The sequence below is a fragment of the Mastigoproctus giganteus genome, chromosome 1 (genome assembly GCF_048544385.1).
Source record: "Mastigoproctus giganteus isolate SK-2022 chromosome 1, ASM4854438v1, whole genome shotgun sequence".
Classification (NCBI taxonomy): domain Eukaryota; kingdom Metazoa; phylum Arthropoda; class Arachnida; order Uropygi; family Thelyphonidae; genus Mastigoproctus; species Mastigoproctus giganteus.
In genome coordinates, this window is record NC_143575.1 from 232901420 (window position 1) to 232924179 (window position 22760).

General features: G+C 36.4%; 2 protein-coding genes across 2 annotated transcripts in view; one reads left to right on the forward strand and one right to left on the reverse strand.

Moving 5' to 3' along the window:
- LOC150091606 (uncharacterized) overlaps positions 1 to 22760 on the reverse strand; it is a 306538-nt gene that overhangs the window by 274877 nt on the left and 8901 nt on the right. The window lies entirely within an intron of this gene.
- Positions 12116 to 22760, forward strand: part of LOC150091608 (protein LLP homolog) — a 119881-nt gene continuing 109236 nt past the window's right edge. Inside the window, exon 1 of the mRNA XM_090369117.1 lies at positions 12116 to 12238. The gene's annotated coding sequence lies outside the window, so the exon portion shown is untranslated. The remainder of the gene's footprint in view (positions 12239 to 22760) is intronic.

A 22760-nucleotide genomic window follows, 5' to 3' on the forward strand; every position in this document is an offset into this window, starting at 1 on the left:
AACGCAGGCCTTAGAAGTGAACTTACAAGACGACTCCTCCAAAGCTCACTACTGCCCATAGAAACGATCGATCATAGCTGGCAACGGTGACAGGCGAGCTCTCAGAACAACCAAGGGAGGATATAGGATGGGAGTGAGAGGAGGGGAGGGAAAGAAAAGGGAAATAACCGTGGCCACTACCGGGATGCTGGCACATAGCCAAAACTGGCTTTCGCGGGCCAAGTCAGAGTGTGTGTGTGCGTTCCTAACAGATCCTTTAAGATGCTCGTCCCATTTTGATGACGTCACAGGGAGTGTCAAATGTGATTTATGTAACGACAGCAATTTGAGGTGGAAGCGCGGGAACGAAGAAACCTCACCGCTGTGGGGTAGGCTAGCAGAGCGACAACTACTGTATTAATAGTCAGATTGCCTTAGGCCAACAGACACCGTGGTACCCTCGAGCGCTATAGCATTACTGCAGTGACTGCTTTAAGCTTTCAGATCAGGAAACCGCTATGATATTACATTCCCCCCTTTTCTCGTCAGCAAATCTCTTTGCAGGTGGAATCACGTTGTAAATCTTTAAACTGCGACAGAGAAAGAACGCCTGCGTCAGGTGAATAGGTGCGAAATTTCAGTCTTAAGACGAGTAAAAACATTATCAGTCCCCAAGGTCACCTGAAGAAGGGGGGGGGATTGTCGTTCCCCAACACAATTTCTCAATGGAGTTTTGTTCTAAAAAATTGAAAACAGTAATTCTACAAACCCAAGAATATAAATCACACAGAAAAAATAAAAAAAATGTAAATACGAAGTTCTTTATATTTATTCTGCGTCAGTGGTTCTCACACTTGAAGTGACATATAGACCCCCCCCCACCATTTTAGCTTGAAAAATCTTTCGCGGACCTTAAATATTTATAAGAAATTTCAGACATTATTCGCAGATCCTCTGCAGTATCTATATGGACCACCAGGAGTCTGACCATGGTTTGCGAAACGCTGCTCGATGATTAGGAAGAAATTCTGTCCAGGAAAATGGCGAGGCCAGGTACAGAGTGTGTGTCGGGGGCATCTTACGATTCAAAATTAAATATTATTTTTTCATTTTTATTATTTTATTATACTCCGGAGTGACCACGTAAGATCATAGGAGTTCATAAAATGGAGAAATACAAGAACATTACCATATTTAGTATTCATGCGAGCACGGTCAGCTCAAAGTGCGTGTACGTTTATACCCTGACTCTTAATTAACCACTGGGATACGGTTGTTGAATAGTAAATTTTGAGTAAATTGACTCAAAATTTACTGTTTGTTCGACAACAAAAAATTTTATTCAAAATTTGACTAAATTGGAATAAATACTGTGCATTTTTATATTAGTTTAATTTTATTACGTTAATTTTAATTTAATTTATATTTAATCTAATTTAATTAAATTAGATTTATCGTCCCTCTAAAAATCAGTCTGATTGGATTTAAGTAGGTGGGGGGTAAAAACAATTTTCCTCTGCTGTTCTCTGCTAAAAACAGGAAAATTGTTCAGCGAAGCAGCACTGAAGCTTGCTAGGAAGTACCTTACCTTGTAGGTACATGAATATGGCTTTTTTATGCTGGTTTGTGTGAATCTTTTTTCTAAAAAATGAATTTTGAATTTTTTCTGTAAATCTAAAAACTATATTCTAAATATCTGACAAGTTACAATACAACCTTTATTTTACTTTTTTTTTCTAATCAAGAACAGTTTTTGATGATTATTTTTTGTTACAAATTTGATAATTAAAATAGCAAAAGCTTTATATCATATAATTTTAATTTTAATTTAATTTTTAAGTTTAATTTTAAAATTAGTAATTACAGTATTTGCAAAATTAAACGCTGTTATGTCACGTTAAACGAATTCGTAACGATCCCAATTGCTTCCTTTCAAGCCAAAAAAAAAAAAAAAAAAAAAAATCAAACTACCAAATAAAAAATAAATCAAAATTATTTTAAAATATTTTTGTTTGCAACAATTCCTTTAACGTAGTATAATAGTGTGCAATTTTGTAAATCATCTGATCACACCACGCTTGTTTAAATTTTAATGATTCCATTAATATTATTTCACCTGAGCTAAGATTATATATATCACAAATAAAAAGATTTTTATATTATTTTTGAAAATATTTAAATAATTGAAACTAACATTAAGGTCGCAATGAAAGTTATAAGAAATTTTGAGAGTACTAACTGTGGTTACATTGTATTGTTAAGAGAATTTATATGAATGAAAGAAAAGTGAAAATATAATACACTAGAAGATTTAACACAACAGTCAGGTTTCACTGCGGATCTTACTACTTTGAGGGAGCTTTTACCCCCAATAACATAGGCAATTGTCAATGAACAATACTAAGATAATAAGTGTATATAATGAGAGTATGAAAGTGTGTAGAAAATGCATAAAGAAAATAACATCGTTATAATAAAAATGTCTTCAATCATACTCCCTCCCAAAGTACAATAACCCAAGGAATCATGATTTTTACCTTTAATATTTAGACATTAAAAGAATTGTTTAATCAGGGTCACGCGACAGGAACACACGGATCCCTAGCCTCACGCCGGATTTTAAGTTCATTTTATTTCTCTTTATTATTTTTTAACATGTATTTTCTACAATGTCGAAAAGTTTCTGCATGTAATGAATAAAGGGGCTACGCTTATTTTATTTTTAAAGATGAGTTATGATTATATGAAAGAACACGCGTGCGCAGAAGCACCGCCATCATGCAATACTAAAACACCAGACAAGAAAAATATAAAATTTTATGCTGTAATAAAATCGTCGCCAGCACTAACTTTCACGTGGGATAAATGACGTCAACGATGAAAGAGAAATAGTTGCATATGGTTTGTATGTTTAATTAACAATAAATTGCTGCTCTTTTCAAAAGCTGTGTTTTGTGCCAAACCAGTTCCAGCTACTTCAAAGAATCGATACACAGAACTGACATTCTTTAGAGGTACTTAGAACTGGAACATAAATTCCCACCGCAGCATGATCTTATACAGATGGCTACAGAGAGAGAGAAAGAGGGGGGAGGGGAAAAGCGGGTGGGGAAGATAAAAAGAACCAATCGTAGGGGAAGTTATGAAAAGCCTGTGTCAAAATTACACACAGGCAAGTGACAGCGCATCAACCTCTTGTCTCTTCTGGCTTGTTGGCACTGTGCCAGCAACTGACTGTGACAAACTGGCAGAGTTGGATGGACGCTACGTACAGCGAGAGTGTGGGGTTACTGGTTACGCCTTCAGATAGCGGACTTGCAGTTGCCTACATGCGTTCGTGACAGATGTTGGGACATATACACTTACACACTCCCTCGGCGACAAGCCCCAAGTAATATTAGGAGGACAAGAGGAAGTAAATAAGAGCATTTATTTAAAAAATAAACTGTCAGTGTACAGGATATTTAAGTAAGTAGAAAAGAAACAGCTTATTTTAATGGTGAAGGGAATGCACAATAAATGCCCGCTGCACATAAACAAAGACTTACTGCTGGCAGCAGCTGATGTGACAAGCGTGTATTTATAAAGATGCGAAGTCACTCGATTGTGAACAAATGTTTAACAACGAGATTTGACGAGCAGCGAAAACAAACGGCTTTTTTAAAAATGGTTTCAGGCTTAGAAGACAAGTAAATTGAGATGTATTTCTAGAATCTAGTGAAAGCGCAGTGATTGACTTAAAAGGTAAGGGCCAAATAAGAAATAAAATTAGAGAGAAAAGGAAAGAAAGAAACAAACGAAAATAGTAATATGGATGAAGAACGGAAAAAAAACGCAAGAACGACTGTGTGGGAGAAAGATAGAAACATGGAGGGAGGAAAATGAAACAGACCGACAAAGACAAAAAAAAACAACAAAAAAACAGGACATATTTGGGGGAGAGGGAAACAAACGACAGAGAGACGGGCGAAACAAAGGAGGGAGAGAGAAAAACAAAGAAGAAATAATGAGACGAAGACAAAAACAGAAACATGGAGAGAGAGAGAGAGAGAAACGGGAAAAAATAAACTAAGACAAATAAAGGAACAGGAAAACGAAGAGAGAGAGAAACAGAGAGTGAGAGAGAAAAAGAAACAAAGAACACAGAGAGAGGGAGGCGAAAAGAGAAACATAATAGAGAGAGAGAGACATGACAGGGAGAAACAGGGGAAAATAAAAAGAAACAGAGAAAGAAAAATAGCGAAAAAAAACTAGGGGAAAAAACAAAAAGGGAAACGAAAATAGAAACATAAAAGGGAGAGACAGAAGCATCAGAGGCAGAGAAACATAAGCATAAGAGAGAGAAATAGAAGTCTACGGAAGAGAGAGAGAAACATGGGAGACAGCAGAAGAGAGAAGCATAAGAGAAAAACACGAGAGAGAGAGAAAGAGAGAGAGAAACACAAAAATGAGAGACAGACAGACACCGAAGCATAAGAGAGAGCGAGGGAGACAGAGAGAAAACCGAGAAACACAAAAACGAGAGAAAGACAGAAACAGAAGCATAAGAGAGAGAGAGAAAGAAAGAGAAATCCTGAGAGAGAAACAGAAGCATAAGAGAGAGAGAGAGAGAGAGAGAAAGAGAAATCCTGAGAGAGAAACAGAAGCATAAGAGAGAGAAACAGAAGCATGAGAGAGAGAGAGAGAGAGAGAAACAGAAGCATAAGAGAGAGAAACAGAAGCATAAGAGAGAGAAACAGAAGCATGAGAGAGAGAAACAGAAGCATGAGAGAGAGAAACAGAAGCATGAGAGAGAGAGAGAAACAGAAGCATAAGAGAGAGAAACATAAGTATAAGATGGAGAGAAAGAAACAAAAGTATGAGAGAGAGAGAGAAACACAAAAAGGAGAGAGAGAAAGAAGTATAAGAGAGAGAGAGAAACAGAGAAACGAGAGAGAGAGAGAGAGACAAAAACATTGAGTAACAGAGAAACACAAAAACGAGAGAGAGACAAAAACATTGAGAAAGACGAAAAAAACGAAGAGAAACAGAGAGAGACTTAGCAAGAAAGACAGGTAGACATGAGGTGATGAGGGTATAGAAAGAGAAATTTAAAAAAGGGAGAAAAGTTAGGGAGAGAAATACGCTGGTATACACAAAGAAACAGATAGATTCGAAGAGATACAGAATGTAATAAACGAGGGGGGGAAGAGAATATGTTGAGAGACGCGGATAGGGAGATGACGATAGAACGAAGGAAGAATAAAATAAATAAGGTTATTCTATTCGAAGCAATTTGAGCACAGATATTAGTACGTCGTTTTCTTTTCTCGCAGACTAGATCAGGATATTCGGTGTACTGTATTTTATTATTATTTTATTTATTTATTTTTTTTTTTTTCTTCCAGACCCCAACATCCTGTAATCCACATCATGCACACACACACACCACGCGATCGGGAGATAGAGTTTCGAGCTCAGCATTCATTTCAGGAACCTCTATTGGGACTGCAGCCATCATGGCAGGTTGGGAGGGGGAAAAGCAGTCGGATTCAGTACATCGCACACAGAGTAATACTGGGAGTGGATGGAGGGTGGGGGAAGGGAATGAAGTCTGGTCGGAGAACATAATGGCTCGGTTCCCTCATCTAGAGAATCTCCCGCAACTGGCGACAGCACCGCTGCCGGGATAAGCGTGTCCCTAATTGCACGAGTTGTTATCTTCCTGCCAATCAATAACTGACAGCGCTGCGGGGTGAGAACACCACACGGACAAAGGCAAGACCTGCAAGGGGATAATGGGCACATTTTGCACGGACACCTTCACTCCCCCTGAGAAAGACGCCTGTATTTGAACAAATGCGGACTGTTTGAGGACGGTGGTTAAATACTGTAATTACTAGTGGGGTAGGGGTCATTGCAAATTATCGCCCTTCTCATTCAGTAAACTGCGAAACTTTTTTTATTGCGCATTTTCAGTTGTTAATCACAAAAGCCCTAACGAGACACCCAAAAAGTATCTTATTAACATTGTAAACCGGCAAAAATGGAACTTTATCGGTTTCATTATAGCCTAACTATCCGCTAAGCCTATTTTCTTTTAAAACGGCAACCTTATTTTACAGTTGCGTGACTCCTTAGAGAATAATAGGGCCTTAAAGGTCAACGGATCCCTTCGCGCATGGTTGCACAAGTTGCAATTTGCATGCTACTAGATATTCATCATTTCAACAACTGGCTATCCTGCAAACCCACACACACTATTCTGCCTTTCAGACATCAACATTGAAATAAAACCTGCCAGCATATGATCAGTCACTGATGACGTCACGAGAGAATTGTACTAAAAAAAAAATTCACTTATATTTTGTTTTATCATTGAAAGTCTGTTTGTTTTAATAAATGAACAGTGCATACAGAACAGCCACCAGATGTACGCTTTGTGCATTTCCATATCCGGTTAAAGTCGGCAGAAACGCGAATATTTCACGCGCTTTTCCAGCTTCCCTTGTGTGCTACTGTAGCCAGGAAAAGTTAATCGATAAAGTGTGCACGGTGTTTACTCGCCGAGTTTATGTTTACCGTGCGTTCCATAAAGCGGCGCAAAATTCAGTTTCCCGGTATTTCTTTAACCGGGATAAAATAAAATAAAAATGAGGTATGAAAACAGGAAACGCAGCCGGGCGTTTGGATAACACTACTTTGGATGTCACGAGGTGTTGACAACACATTCGATCAAATTCAGGAAGTGGTGAGCGAACTTGGCAATCCTCTTCTGGTGTCGTGCTTTTTTTTTTTTTTTTTTTTGTAATACTTATATTGTTAAGAGGATTTTTTGGCGGTTTGCCTTGAACGATATTTGTATTAAATTTCGAATATTTGCTCCGATTTGGACACATGCCAGTTTATATAAACCTACACTTCTATCAGGCTTACAGTAGATTTAATGGAAACGAACTTAAGACAATTTCGCTTCTATTAAGGTAAACTTAACTACAGATAATGTCATAATGGTGCTCCAGTAATAATGGTTAGTCTACCAACTGAAACTAATTTCAGAGCACACCAAATCCGACTCTGGTATTGTGGAAGTTGCAAACACTCTAAAAACAATTTCGGGAAGAAAAAAAAAAAATATATATATATATATTGTATATATATACACACACATATATATAATAAACTGAATAGATAATGCATTGGTATTTTAACTCTCACCACAGAACAAACTTATCTTTGCAACGAATTACCTAATATTACATTAATTTCAAGATGGCCTATCCAAAAGGTGATTTGTTTAGAAGATAAGACTGCTAACTAGTCTCTCATTACAAAAAGACGCGGTCTCTGGTGACAACGTGCAAACAAAACAGTTGTAAAGAAGAGTGATGTGGGCTGACATACGGGATGCGAAATGCGTTTTGAAAGCTGAAGTAACAGCTAAAGCCAGGGGTGGGCAACCTTTATAAATGGTGGGCCAAATAAAATGTCCGTGAGGTACATGCGGATCAAATTTTTTTTTTTTTTTTAGATTTCCACGATTTTTAGGATTATTAAAATGGTGTATAATGAAAAAATTGTTATAAACAGTTTTATTTATTTTAATATTTATACATACACGTACATATAATTAATTTTAATAATAATAAAAACGAAATACAAATTCAAATAATGCTATTCCAACTGGATCTTGACAAGTTGGGCAAATGGGCTGAGAAGTGGCAACTGAAATTTAACATTGACAAATGCAAAGTACTGCATATGGGTAGCAATAACCCAAGAGAAACGTACCTGGGGGTAATTGTGCAGTCAAATATGAAGTTTGCTGAGCAGTGCAGAGCTGCCAGGGCAGGCCATGGAGTCTTGTCAATGATATATAGGAATTTTTCTAGCAGAGATAGGGAGGTGATTATCACGTTGTACAAGGCAATGGTCAGGACACACCTAGAGTACTGTGTACATGTCTGGAGGCCTCATTTTAGGAAGGATGTAGAGTTGCTAGAACGAGTACAAAGAAGGGCAACAAGATTGGTGAGGGAAACAAAGGGGTGTTCTTACCAAGAAAGGCTTAAGTTCTGCAAATTGCAGCGCCTGGAGAGTAGGTACCTGCGAGGTGATCTGATTGAGGTGTATATGTTTGAATCTATGCCTCCACAGGTTCTTAATCTGAGCAAAAGGATTCTTCCTCTTGAGGAAAGACAGTTGTAGGATAGATGTGCGGAAATTTGCCTTTAGCCAGCGGGTGCTTGATTGGTGGAACAGACTTCCATCTTTTGTTGTGGAAGTTGATAGCCTAAATAAATTTAAAGCTGAGCTAGACAGGCATTTAGAACGAATGGAGGGATGAAATGGGAGGGGTTTTTTTTTTGGCTGATGCTGCATATGCTTGCTTTCTTGCATCGTATGCCTCTATTAATGCTAATAAAATTACAAAAATACAACTATAGTAGCAAAATACAAATACAATCCAGTAACAAAATACAAATGTAATTCCAGTAACAAAAATTACAATATTTTATTTTATTTTTATATTTAATTAGATTTCGTACTGTTTATTTTTATCAGTGAATCGATATCTGGATCGATATTTGTAGTAGCAATGCGCAATTTTCGAAATTTACGTCAGAAATTCCATTAATTCAAAAATATATATATATTTTGAAAACGACGACTGCGGAGCCAGAGGTTGTCCACCCATGGATAAAGATATCTGTTCAAAGTAGTGCAATACCAGAACAACTCATCACAAAGACTAGTTTGTTCTGCTGGTAGAATTAAGACCATTGCATTATCCATACAGTTTAAAACCTGCTGGCTGTAAAAAAACAGTCGTCATAAAATTTACACATGCAAATAAGTTCATTTGTTTTTCCTTAATATTTATTGAATTGTGTTTCTTCAAAACTGATCCATCACTAGGTATACTAGTGGCGAATCAATTTTGGAGAAACACATTCCTCTAAAAATATCCGAAAAATTTAAAAATTAGGCAGGCATCTCTTAATCCCGAGTTCGTCGGATTTTAAAGTTTTAGTATGATTTAAAGGAAATTAAAAACACTGTTATACTACGTGATAGGATTTTAAATGTTTATTAAATTGAATGACGTCAATTTATACTTTGGCGTCGTTTCGAGCCTCTTCTGAACCCCATCATTAGGCCTACAGGGGGGGGGGAGTTGAAACATGAAAAAGTGTAAATTGATATGCTTCACTTCAATAAACATTTAAAACTCTATCACCTGGTGAAACAGTGTTTTTAATTTCTTTTAAATCACAATTAATGACTAAACATGTATCGTCCCCCTTTCACACAATTAGGCTTTATTTACCTAAGCTTTATTTTGTATATATATTTTTTAATGTACAAATATCCAATTTTGAATTTTTTTTTAAATTCTTCTTACTACAATATTAAAATTATTAAATAACAGGAAGTTACAAGCACGCATTGTACTGGGTCTCGTGATTTTCCAAGCTGGTTCTATTTTTTTTTTATTATTATTTTTTAATAATATTAACTAGAATATTGCACAATCTTGCACTTGTTCTACTTTGGTATAATTATAGTATCGGGAGTTGATTGGAGTTAATATCACGTTGACTGCGTACGCAGGTCACTGATTGATTACATTAGGAACTATATTTATTATTTTATTTATTTTTACTACACAGTACTCACAAGTAAAAATAAAATTCTATTTATATACTGCAACTCATTTTTAAAAGATAAAAAAAAAAAAAAAAATCACATAGAGCCGTAACTGATACAGACTTTGTATGCGAGATAACTGTAGGCAAAAACAGAAGGGAATACAATTATACTGGAAAATAAATTTTAAGTATTTAAATAGATAATGCAATGATAATGACAAAAATATACACTTGATAGTCATTTCGAAATACCAAAACAATTTTTTTTAATATTTACATACATAATTTTACATTCTTTTATTTTTACATACAATTATATTTAAACTACCCAGACTGTACTGTATACGACATTATCTGTCCAATCAATAACCGCAGACTACATATCTATATATAATAACACATCCTGAGAGCCCGATACTATAATTTTGCCATAATTCCTTAAGTAGTTGCATCCGCTTTTTCCTTAAAAGCATCTTTATTTTGCTCCGTTGATAAAGTCAATTAATGTCAATTATTTAGAAGCGAATTATTTAAAGTGGCTAAACATTGATAATATTTTCAAGATAAAAAAAAAAAAAAAAAACAACAACAACCAGAACTCAATTTGTCTTTTTTCTTCAGTAGTTTTACATAATTATTACAAGTTCAGGGCACAAACTCATCTCTTTACTCCCACCTCTTCACACACACACACACACACACACACACACACACACACACACACACACACACACACACACACAGACCTTGTTTTTAAAGTGACTGTCCAATGCAGCAACCAGGACACAAAGCTGCATGTAGGCTTTAGTGAGGTGGCAGCTAACTGAGACAGTCTAGCCAGCCGGTCCGCAATGGTTGCCTAATCAAGTGACACATGTATTACCGAGCAAATTATGAGTACAGTCCCACATCCGGCGTTCACGGTGAGGTCAGAGACAGCTGGGTGGGAGGCAAGCATGCAATAAAACAGACGACTCACAGTCTATCGTGAATATATATATAAAAATGTATCGATAAAAAGTTTAATGACGGCTCATATGTCTCTGAAACTTGCCTCCAAGTCATGAGACATCTTCTAAGAACCTTGGGTATAATGACTGAATAAAAAAATTTGAAATGAGAACGCTGAAAAGTATCTTTTCAAGCACTCTTGTAATCTAACGTTCTTGTCAATTATGTTTTAAAACCCGATATCCTTTTCACAGCTAATTATCTGCTGGACATCCTGTTCAGAGCTCATCTACGATATCCTATACATCAAATCCTAACTGCTTTACTGCATGATGAATGAGGGGGCAGCGAGAAGCAAACAAATTCCTATTAGCTCGTAATGGCACACTACACTTGCCTACCGGCTAATATACGGCTCTCGTTGCTGCACATTTGTCACCTTAGCCTAATTAAGGTGCTATTTTAAGCTCCGATGATACTCAGAACTCATTGAAGATCAGATTTCCTCCATAAACCTGCTTCAGTTCCTCTCACCAAATATTACGCTCCCAGCTAACAACACTTACGTAAGTCGGCTAAATAAACCAACAGCATTTTCCGCATAAAATTGTGTGGTGTGAATGTAAATATTGTATAACTGTTTTATTTAGCATTAAGAAAAGCAGCATTTCTTTAAGACGAAGAAAAAGATCTTTGCCAGAAGGGATTTAAAATGTGAAATCCAGAGAAGTCAACGGCATCATTACATCTTCCAGTTTCTTAAGACAGTGAACAGTACATTCGCCGCCATTTTTTAGTGTGTGGGGGAAATGGGGATATTTTTCCTATGCATATACTCTTTCCCTCATCGTAATTGTGGGAAGTATTTTCTGCAAGCTCGATTTCAACACTATTTTAATAGACATAATTTTAGAAGTTTTAAAAAGTAAGTAATTACGTTTGAAAATCTGCCATTCTCTGCGCATGCCTCGACCTTTGTTTTCTAATCCATTATCGTAATCAAATGAATTTCCTGGTAACTATTTCCCTGTTTATATCTAGTACACATCTGCTAGACATAAATGGGAAGATAACTACCAGAAAATCCAATTTATCGGATTATTCTATAACTGCATTCCCAATATTCAATAAACCCGATCACGGTTAGCTATGGCAGCTGCTCCAAATATGAAAATAATCTCCATCTTGAAAGGAAACTTGTAGAAAAAAACCACCCTCCAGTTTACCCATCCAAAGATGACATTTAGAACTGATCTTTCAAAGACAGCAGATTTACTGTTTACTTCTTAGAGGAGGGAGGACCCTACCAATACTAATATTCAATTATTTCATATTAGTTGCGATCTACAACAGATGGGTAGCAAAGCAGGTGGACAAAGTCACGTGGTGTTAGCAGCTTCTACTTCAACCCGCAGAGAATCCATTTATGGTCGATAACGTAACGTCCCTGAGCACACTTCTGTCGTAAGGCGAAACATTAAGAGGATTAAGTGAACATCCGTTATTAGCATTCCGCCCGTTTGCGTCTGTCTTATTTAATCCCCTGAGCCACCAGACCTAGAAATTCCCTGCAGACATTCATCATCTCTTTCCTCCCCTACTTCTCCCTCTCTCGCTAGATGGGGAGGGAGAAATAGGGGAGAATAAGGAAGCCTCTTGACTAGCGATCGTTCCAAGTAAGCCAATTTTTCTGTTTTCTTGCGTTGTCGACACCAATGTAGATAAGCCAATAGCGGCTGTAAAACAGACCTGACTCACACAACGTTATGAAAAGGAACTCACTACAGAAATTTAAAACCGATCATCACGATCGAGTGCATGTTTATAAGATTAGTTAGCACGGATGACGTTCAATAATTCTACCCCACCTTCATGAGTTGCTTCAACAACTAATGTAACTGTTGGAGGACGTGTGCTCTAGCCACACCCAGACGTAACCTGATGATGCTTGCTCTATGCTTAATTATGTGTTCGGCCATTTTGAGAGATTCGTTAGAAGAGCTTCAAGTCCCAAAAGCTGTCTGTATGACGGAAATAAACGTATCCAACTCTGCAGATACGTTTACTTCCGTTTTTTTTTTTTTTTTAGCATTTTTTAAGTTATACATTTCCAGACTGCATTCATTTACACTTTTAATGCTTTATAAAGAAAAAAATAAGTATCGTCGGCAATCTTAAATAAACGGAGAAAGGGACTAGAATGCTTCTTCCTTGTGAAGTTTTAAATTCACCTCATGAGTGAGACAGGGCTGGTTTGCACGCTGTCATACTTAAATAATGGTTGGGAGATGGAACTTCTTGATAAACATTTCTGACATTCTCCACAAAAACATATCAAGTTTCGTTCTAACTGTGTATAGTGCACTGAACGCATATACTGAATTCAAGCTTGTCAAGAATTGGTGAACTAGGGGAGAGACTTAGGAATCCTCAAGGATTTGTGTATTACATCGCCGTTTTCACGCGAGGTTACTTAAAATTAAATATTCAATAGATTCTCATTATCTTGTTTAAGAATATTTATTTTTTGGTAAAGTACACAAAATTGATTCTTGGGATTAGTTACCCAATCCTAAGAACCAATGGGATCTATTACCTAATTGTACACATAAATTACGAAACACTAGTAAATATAAACCAGGAATCAGATGAAACTGAAATTTCGATTCTCTAAATTTAAAGCAAAAGTTTTTAAACTTAAAGTTTAAAACAGAATCCATATGCCAATCAGAAATAGCTTTTAATTTTCCAATAAAAAATTTTGCTGGAGAAATATTTCCATTGATATGTATCATAAATATTATGTTAGAAGATTTTTCAAGATGATGGTATTTCATTCTAGACAAAAGGGAATCTGAATTAAAATCGAATCTTTAAACCATTATATTTATTGGCTACCTAACTATTCCCTTATCCTTTTTTGGCACGCTAAAATAAATGCACAAGCGCCTATTTCATCACACCATGTCCGTCCACATGTAACAACTTGGGTCCACATAGAACGGTTTTCCGAGCCTTCGCAAATTTCATTAAAATCGGACAAAGAAATCCGGCAATTATTTCTTTTTTCCATACACTTGGAATTAAAAAAAAAAAATCATCAATTAAATGACATTTTAATGCAATATCGGTATTCAGACAGTCCGTCCACGCTTCGCGTGTATTGTTATTTCTGATTCTTTAAAACTGGTGAACGTGGTGTCACTTTTGAAGAGACACATAATATAGAAAGAAAAAAGAATTTAAAAAAAGTATATGGGAAGATAGTAATAAATATTACAAAGTAGTAATTAAACTGAACGGTTAAGCTTCGAGAACGCAAAACTATAGAATTTTATTGAGTATTCTACAACAAAATTATAATTTTAGTAATTAACTGATAAGAAGATAACTATATTTACTTTTCACTTAAGTTAATCACAGAAAAATAAAAAGAAAATCAATTAATTTTAAGAAAAAAAAAATAAAATGCACCTGAAATACATCACCTAACTTGTAACGGAAGTATGTTATTAGTTGTTTAGACATTACTTAATAAGAAAAAATTCAATCGATATTACAATTTCGGCGTGTTTCGTTGGTCCCTGGAAAGTTTTTAAGATTAATCACAGCCTCCCTTGCCTCGACCACAGAAATCTATTAATATAAATGAAAGTATTACTCTAGAATAAAAAGTCGGTTCTGCTGGTCCTTGAAAAAATTTCAGGTCCGGTTATGATTTCACAGGCCTCGTTTCCTCCCTTTCCCCTCTACAAAAATCGGCATAAATGAAAGAATGTTTTCGCAGTAATCGACAAGAAAAATGTGGACTGATACCAAATTTTTTTCAACATATATTCTATTGGCTCCTGGGATGGTTCAAAGTTCAATTCATATTTCATAGTAATCCCCTCCCCAGTTTACCCCTGCAGAAATATTATTACATAATTGGAACAGGAGCTGTTATTCATTTAATTCAATGTTTAATTAGAATATTTTAGAAATATTTGTAACAATTTATAACTTATTTTGTTATAAATCTCGAAATATTACTATTTGCTAACGCACCTGAAATATAGCACGCAGCGTACATTTACCGTTTTTTTTTTTTTTTTTTTTTTCTTTTCTGCCAAGCTATTCCTATATTCAATTCCCATATTGTTCTGTAAGCCAGATCTACGGTTCGCACGATACAGTATCCATAGTCTTTAGAATCACGATAATCTAGTTTACATAACGATACCCACAACTGACAAGTATAATCTATCAAGGTTTGGAATCAACGCAGGAGTGGTACACACTTGATCATGAGTAGTGCGTGCCCGTTACTCTATTTGAAGGTACTGGTATTTAAGATTTCGTTTGGCAAATAGTGGAAGATATAAAGAAGGTTCGAATCGCGTTGATGATTTTTTTTATATAGTGGATGGTATAAAGAAGGTTCGAATTGCGTTGATGATTTTTTTTAAAGCGTAAAACCTTCCTTTAAAAAAAAAACAACCCTGAAAAACAGACAAACCGATCTTTAGAACGAAAACAATTTTCAGACGATGCACTGGCGCATGTAGTTGTTTAGAATGAGGAAAATACGAAACATTTTTTCTAACAAAAAGGGGTTTCGCATTACGAAATGAATTTAAGTAATACTATAAACTTTTAAAAGTAAAAACTTTAATTTCATTAAAATAAATACATTTATGTGTTTTTAGTAACAATTAAAATCTAAGAAAGCAACCAAGTATTTGAGAGAAATAATTTATCATGGCTAGGAGAGTTAATTAGCAAATTTCAATTAGTCTAATTAAAGCCCTTTCAGAGATCTCTAATGTGTCACTGAAAGTTCATTAAGTAACCAAAGAAATAGTATAGTCAAAGAGGAGGTAGTTTGTCCAGTTTCCCAAAGGGATATGCGTGACTATTGTCTATTTATTACCGCAATAACATGTCTACTATCGCTTCATATAATCTAAATAAACGTCAACACAATAATATGGTTGCTCTTGTTTCTGGTAATTTTAGATCGTGCATGCCCCCTCTCTCTACTCACGGATAAAATGTACTGTATAATAAGATTCCATACATTTGCATAATTTAATGTGGATGCATTTTGGATCGCTTATCTTTGTGGTTTTAAATTGCGAAAAGAGATGAAAATATACTAAAAAAAGCACAACCATAATCGAAGTACCCCCCCCCCCCCCACACTTCCAACTCCCCGGTCTCTTTTACTCAAATTCGGTATACAGAAACAGTTTGTGGGTACATTATTAATGCAAGAGTAGTAATTTCCATAAGTAGTCATTAGAAGAATTGGGATATCAAACGTTTATGAGTGCATAGAGCTGATGCATTATACTTGGGAGATTGGCCAGTAATGACTGTATGAAGTTTTCGTGGAAGTGCGGGTTTTTTTTTTTTTTTTTTCTATGTTCCTTCCCGTATATGCGAGCTGAAAACGGCAATCTTCCATCAGAGAAATCGTTTATTCATAGCGGCCGTAGAATTTACTTCTATTCGTGACATCTGTGAATTTTCTGATATCAAAAAAAGAAAAATAATGGAGTAGCTTACTGTAGATTCATGCAGATCAGTTAGAAGTAGATGGACTTCTGCAGAGCGCTGGAACTGAAGAGGAGGAAGATAAACAAGCATAAATTAAGCATTACGGTTACTGGGCTATTGTGATTCAAAGCAATCTTAAATATTACCATCGTGATAAGAAAAATGAGAAGCCACTTTCAATCGACATGAGTCAGCTATTATTTGATGCAGCATAGCACATGAAGTAAATATGGTTACCAGAGTTGTAAATCTCAAAACCGGGACACAGATGGAATATCCAGGCAAGTGAAGTCGCGTGTGACGTATGTTGCCTTCATGTACGAGTTAGAGGCTGTAATCATATTATCATTAACACATTTTGAAATCTGTAAGTGGTAGTTATGAAATTCTAATTCAATTCTAATTTTACTGATTAAGTGTTAAAAACAATTTACCACTGAGGGAAAGAGCCATGATAATAATAATCACAAAGTCGACCAAAATAATATTATAATAAATTGTCACACGATTGTAGACTTACTCGTACACTAATACAAAGCAGACTTAATCAGCCGGGAGGGGATTTGTTAAGGATTTTTTTTTTTTTTTTTTGTTATTAGCAAAAACATTACTTCAGGGCTCTCAAGCTGTGGGTTATGATCCTTCGGGGATTCGCGAGCAACTTGAGGGGGATCAAATTTTTTAAATTTTTGCCTCAGATTTTAAATTTGACTGTATTTGTTTATTTCTAATGAAACGATTTTCATTTTATAAAGCTGTATAGTTCCAGCATTGCTTTTATTTTAAATATAGATTAAAATTTAATTATTAAAAGTAAGTGGTATACTGTATTTAATTCTTGACCAACTCTACCCGAAATGAAATCAGTTTTATTCACGAGGGAGGCTGCATACAATGATTTATCATTTTAAGGGGATCTTGGTATCTCAACGTTTGAGAGTCCCTGCATTTCTTTATAGAACCTTTTGATAGACAATATATTTTCAGTGCAGATGTCCCCTGATGGAGGTCTGAGTCTGCCTACGCTGTCTGAAACCCAGTTTAAGTCCGATATTTTAAAGCTAAAATCATAACCTTCTCTGTGAAAAGGTTATGATTCACAAAAGTCGCTTCCGTAGTCACTAGATTACTTAATCTAGTAAAAGTCATAAAAACGTTTTTGTAGTTTCTAGGTCAGAGGTCAGCAACCTTTCAAAAATGGCGCACCGGATTCACTAAGAAGAGGAGCTTGAGTGTCTAGTTTACTATACTTTAGGGCAGGGATCGGCAACCCTTTTTGAGGAAAGAGCCATTTTTGATCTAATTTAAAAAAAAAAAAGAAGAGAGAATCCGAAAAGCCGCATTTCAGCTCAAGCTGTGAGGAGGGGGAGAATTTTTTAAGAAATGGAATAGTGCAGGAAAGTGTTTTATTAAAAATATATATACCGTATTTTCAAATATTATTTATTAACACTGAAAAAAACGTAACAAACATGCAATCAGGTACGAATTAATGTAACTTTTGTGTTTGAACTTCTTGAGCGAGTCTCTCAACATCAGGCGAGTATGCCGTAATTTTCATCTTTAAACATGCTGAGAGACTCGCATTGTTCAGACAGTTTCTTGATTTATTTTTAATATACAGGGTTGTTAAAATTAAAGTATCCCTATGTAGAGGGCTCTGGAGCGAGTTCTAAGGCTCGTACTTAAGAGAAACTTGGACAACAGGTACAATAAAGAATGCGCTCGCCATTTATTGGGAAAAAAAATTAGTTGCAAAATTTGTCACTATATGGCGCTGTGGCAATACAAATCACTTAAACAGCGTTACAATTGTTCAATGTGTCCTCCATTTTGGTCAACAACAGTTTCCATTCGAAGAACAGCATTTTCTACAGCAGAACGTAACATGTCAACTGGAATAGCCAGCACATGACGTCTACTGCTGTCCTTCAGATCTGCAAGAGTTTGACATCCTTCCCGATACACCTGGTTCTTTAGAAAACCCCACAACCAGAAGTCGCATGGGGTGAGGTCCGGTGATCGGGGTTGCCAAGATGTCTGGAAACATCTTGGGCAACCGGAAGCTTGCCAAGGGTCAACCCGTTCGTCTGTAAAGTGTTGCCTTAGCAATCTTTGAACACAACGGTGGATGTGGGGTGCCGCACCATCTTGCATGAATATGGTATCCTGGAGGTTGTTGCAGCTCCGGTATTGCAAATTTGCCAACATTTCATAATATCGCTGTCCAGTAACGGAACGGGTGCGGGGTTCAGTCGGTGTTATCTGTTCAAAAAAATATGGCCCAATCATGAATGTGGCCGTAAATCCACACCACACTGTCACTTTTGGAGAATGCAACGGGACCTCTTGAATAACTCGAGGGTTTTCTGTTGCCCAAATGCGACAGGTGTGCGTATTTTCTTGTCCATTTAAGCAGAAGTGGTCGTCATCACTCCAAAGGATGTTCCATGGCCAAGTGATATCCACTGTCATTCGCGCCAGAAACTGAAGTGCGTATGTGAAACGGATACATGTATCTGCATCACCATGCTTTAGCTGCTGTAGCATGTGCATCTTGTAAGGACAGTACCGCAACATCTGACGCATTACTAGCTTTACAGTGGAATATGGGCGCCTCGGTAGCCAGGTGGGCAGGAGCAGCAGTGCGTAGCACACGCTTCTGGATTAGACCAGGGTTCGAGCCCGTGACCACCAAATACGGAGGATGCGGAAAGGTCAGGGAATGACCACCGCATATCCCAAAGCAATATGGCCTTAGTTGCTAATGCTCCTAAAAACCAAATAACAAACAAACAGTGGAATATGGTATGTCCACTTCACGAGAAACAGCTGGCACACTTGCGCTACCACATGGAGATTGACTTGATAAATCCACGACAGCCATAGCCACATCTTCAACACGAGAGGAGTCCACTCGTTTTCGACCTCTACCTGGTTGAACACCAAGATGTCCTGTCGCTTCAAATTTCGTAATCGTTTTGCGGGCAGCACAAACAGTCACAGGTCAACGCTGTATGCGCTTCTGAGGCCGAAATTCTCTGATAGCCGCAGCTGCATTGTTGCTGTTCTGATAGTACAGCTTCACTAATAGCGCCTTTTCCTGCAACGTTGTTGGCATTGCTGCTGCATTGCGGCAGGCAAACATCTATTGTATGATTTTTAAGAGACTGCTTTGCTTTTATACAGTACAGTAGAGCTGAGTAGTGGCACTGTGGCAATAACTGACGATTATGCAAATAACGTAAATTATTTGCATAATCAATCGTATTCCAATAAATGGCGAACGCATTCTTTATTGTACCTGTTGTCCAAATTTCTCTTCAGCACGAGCCTTAGAACTCGCTCCAGAGCCCTCTACATAGGGATACTTTAATTTTAACAACCCTGTAGTTCCTGTTCGAAAATATTTGCCCGCAGAAATACGTTGAACCAAAAATTGAGAGAAGTCCAAACGCAAATATTTTCGAATTTATGTACGTGTCCGGTAAGCCATGATAAGCATCGAACACAATTTGGCCTTGCTTTTTCAACTCATCTATCGCCGTCCATTTGTGTAGAATTGCAACGGCAGCTTTTTGCCTCTCCAAATCCTCATTTTCAGTTTTAAGGCATTTTAGTCTTGCACTCCATATGTCCTTGAATTTTAAGTCCTCTAACTCCATTTCAAATTGTGCTCCATGTGGGCTAAAAGTTAAAGAGCTGCAGGTTGCCAACCCCTGCTTTAGGGTCTGTGCCAGTGGTGATTTTTTTTGAAATCGGGAGTGAGTAGAGTCTGTGTCAAGGAAACTAGCTGCAGCTAACTTATATTTTCTTTTCAGCGTGAATTGGATTAACTAACTTTTATTTATTATTAACTTTTTTTTTTTTAATAAGATAAACAACAGAGGTAGTGAGGAACAAACCGAGCAAAACTAGTGAACATATTGTACAAAATCACTGGCGCTTACTTCAAGATGTTCATAATATAAACATACTTTTAAGCAGAGTAATGTAACTTAATCAAAAATACGTCACTTCTATAAACACAAATCTGTCACTAGGAACAGATTAATTTATTTTAATCAAATACAATTCGAAAGCTTTACTATGTTCAATTTTGATCAAAGAGATTTTTCTGCTCCCACTTATGGCAGAAACCACGTATTCCATCCTGGCTTATGTTCAACTTAGGGACAAATCCCGTTATCCACGCTCTGCCTAAGTCGATATCTTTTTAAATTATATAGCATCACCTGAAAAGACGAATCCAATTTTTAAATGTATTGCGGATTCGCCTTTTCGGGTGATGCTATTCAATGTAAAAAGATATTAGCAACTTAGACCAAATCGTGATTACTACTCCTATAACACAAAAATTATTCACGGTTAGGAATACTGTACGTTCGCTAGGACCACCCGTCAGCTGACGAGAAGACAGTAAGCTTTGAAACAGTTATCCTGTATCTCAGATTTTTTTAGGCATGAAGTGCATAGTGGATTCGCCTTTTCAGGTGATCGTATACAATTTAAAAATATATTATCAACTTTCATCAGTTAAACATAAGACCAAGTTTTAAGGTCGGATACCTAGCTTCAGTCTTCAGGGCGTAAAAATACCACCATGATCGAAACTGAACGCAATAAAAGCGTATGAATTTTATTTGATTTAAACTACAGCGAAAATGTCCCATTGCAATCCTAGAGTATTAATTAATTTTCAAGGTACATATCAGATGGCCGATTCCGAAACTTTTATTACAATGGGCAGGACGATCTGTCAAACTGGGATGCATGATAAGCCAGAAATTTAATTCCGCATGAGGAAGGGTTCCAAAGTGTGAAAGAAATTTCTACCAGATTTGGAGAAAATTTATCCATTGGGAGAATTTGATTCAGGGAGAGGGGTTCCAATCTATAAAAAAAATTTCTTAAAAACTTGGGGAAGGTATATCCCCTGATCTCCCATTCCTCCCCTCTCCTGCATCCGAGTTCTGTATGCTATTATCTAATTAATGGCCTCTTAAATAAAAGTTTCCACTACTGTTTCCTTTTCGTGCATGAAATGTATGGTTCTGTGTATGAACTTTATATAAAAATTTTCTGCATTGTAGAATACTGATTCAAAAGCTATTTCTGCTCTAAACAAAGAGGCTTCTAGTATTTTCTTTCCAAATACAAATATCAGAAGTTATCAAAATGCATTCTCTCAACAAAAAAATTTATTATATTTTTTTATTTTATCTTAATAAATTAATTAAGATAAAATAAAAAAATAAAAAAAAAAGAGTATTACTTGAAATTATTTTTGTACTTTCGACTTGGGAAATTCACTGTTCCCCATATGGCACTATGATAAGTATCAGTTCCGGTACACCACTGGATAATAATTACGGATCAATATTTAATTTTGAGCTAACTACTCAAAATCAATTCAATATTAAAAATCAGCATCTCGTATGATTGTTAGCTGTTATTTGCATGTCTAACTTTTCTTTCTCGTTACCCCCCCCCCCCCAACCCCACATTGATGCTCGGATCCAGGAGATTTGCTACGAATAGATGGGCAGATCAAGAACGTGCTGCAGTTACTGAATTGCACTTTGTAAATTGAAATTCAATTATTAAAGAGCAGGAAGTTTACTGACGAAAGTTTAGTGTTCGTTTAGCTCTCTGGAAGCACACCGTGAAAGGAGTGTTGAAAGTTTTCCAGCAAAACGAAGTGTTTCTTATAAATCACGAGAAGACGGCCTGTCAGGTACCGGCACAAAAATGTGCGAATGCAATACCACAAAAATCTTAAAATTCCGTACGCAGTTTCTCCTCAGAGAACTTTAAATAACAGATTTTTTTTTTTTTTTTGTACAATGCATTTTGTCACAAGGACAAGTCCAATTTCACTTAAAAAGCCTTCTGAATACTTTTCGAATATGGAGCTCAGAATAACCACGTGGAATGCAATAAAGGACCATTACATAAAGCGCACTGACCGCACCTTTCTTCCATATTTCTTTGAAGATGATGAAGGCCAACCAATTATTTTGAATAGCCCACGTTCTCAGGGAAATCGCAACGTTCCTATAACCACAACTGAAACTTTATCAAAGACATCATGATATTTGCTGGACATCCTGTGCGCCATTTCTCCCTAAAACTTAGAATGATGGAATCTTGTCACTCTTGTAAAGAAAACCATAACATTACTTCAAGAATGTGTTTGCTGAACCGTATCATGTCATATTTCACTGATCCGTTTAACTCAACTTGTCCACGGATTAATTTTATTATTACTTACAGGGTTATACAAAGCATGGGCAAAAGAACGATCGCCCCGGGCACAAAAATGAAACAACATTGCTGTGGGAGGGCATTATCAACAGTTTTTATCATTTATTCTTATTTTTTTATTAGAATTATTATTTTAATGATTTTATTTTTTGTGTGTGATAGCTCGCCAACACTGTGCAAAAAAAAAAAAACAAAAAAAAACACGCTTTCAATATCGTATGTATCTGTTTATTATATATCCCTTTATTAAATGTACATTAAATGCCATTACATATTCTGATAATTCCAATCAATGCCAAATTTAGGACCCTCGTAGGTAGCACAGTTGGTAGAATCACCCTACTCTCCACACTCAGTGGAAAACATCCGAGTTCAAATATTTTCGATGAC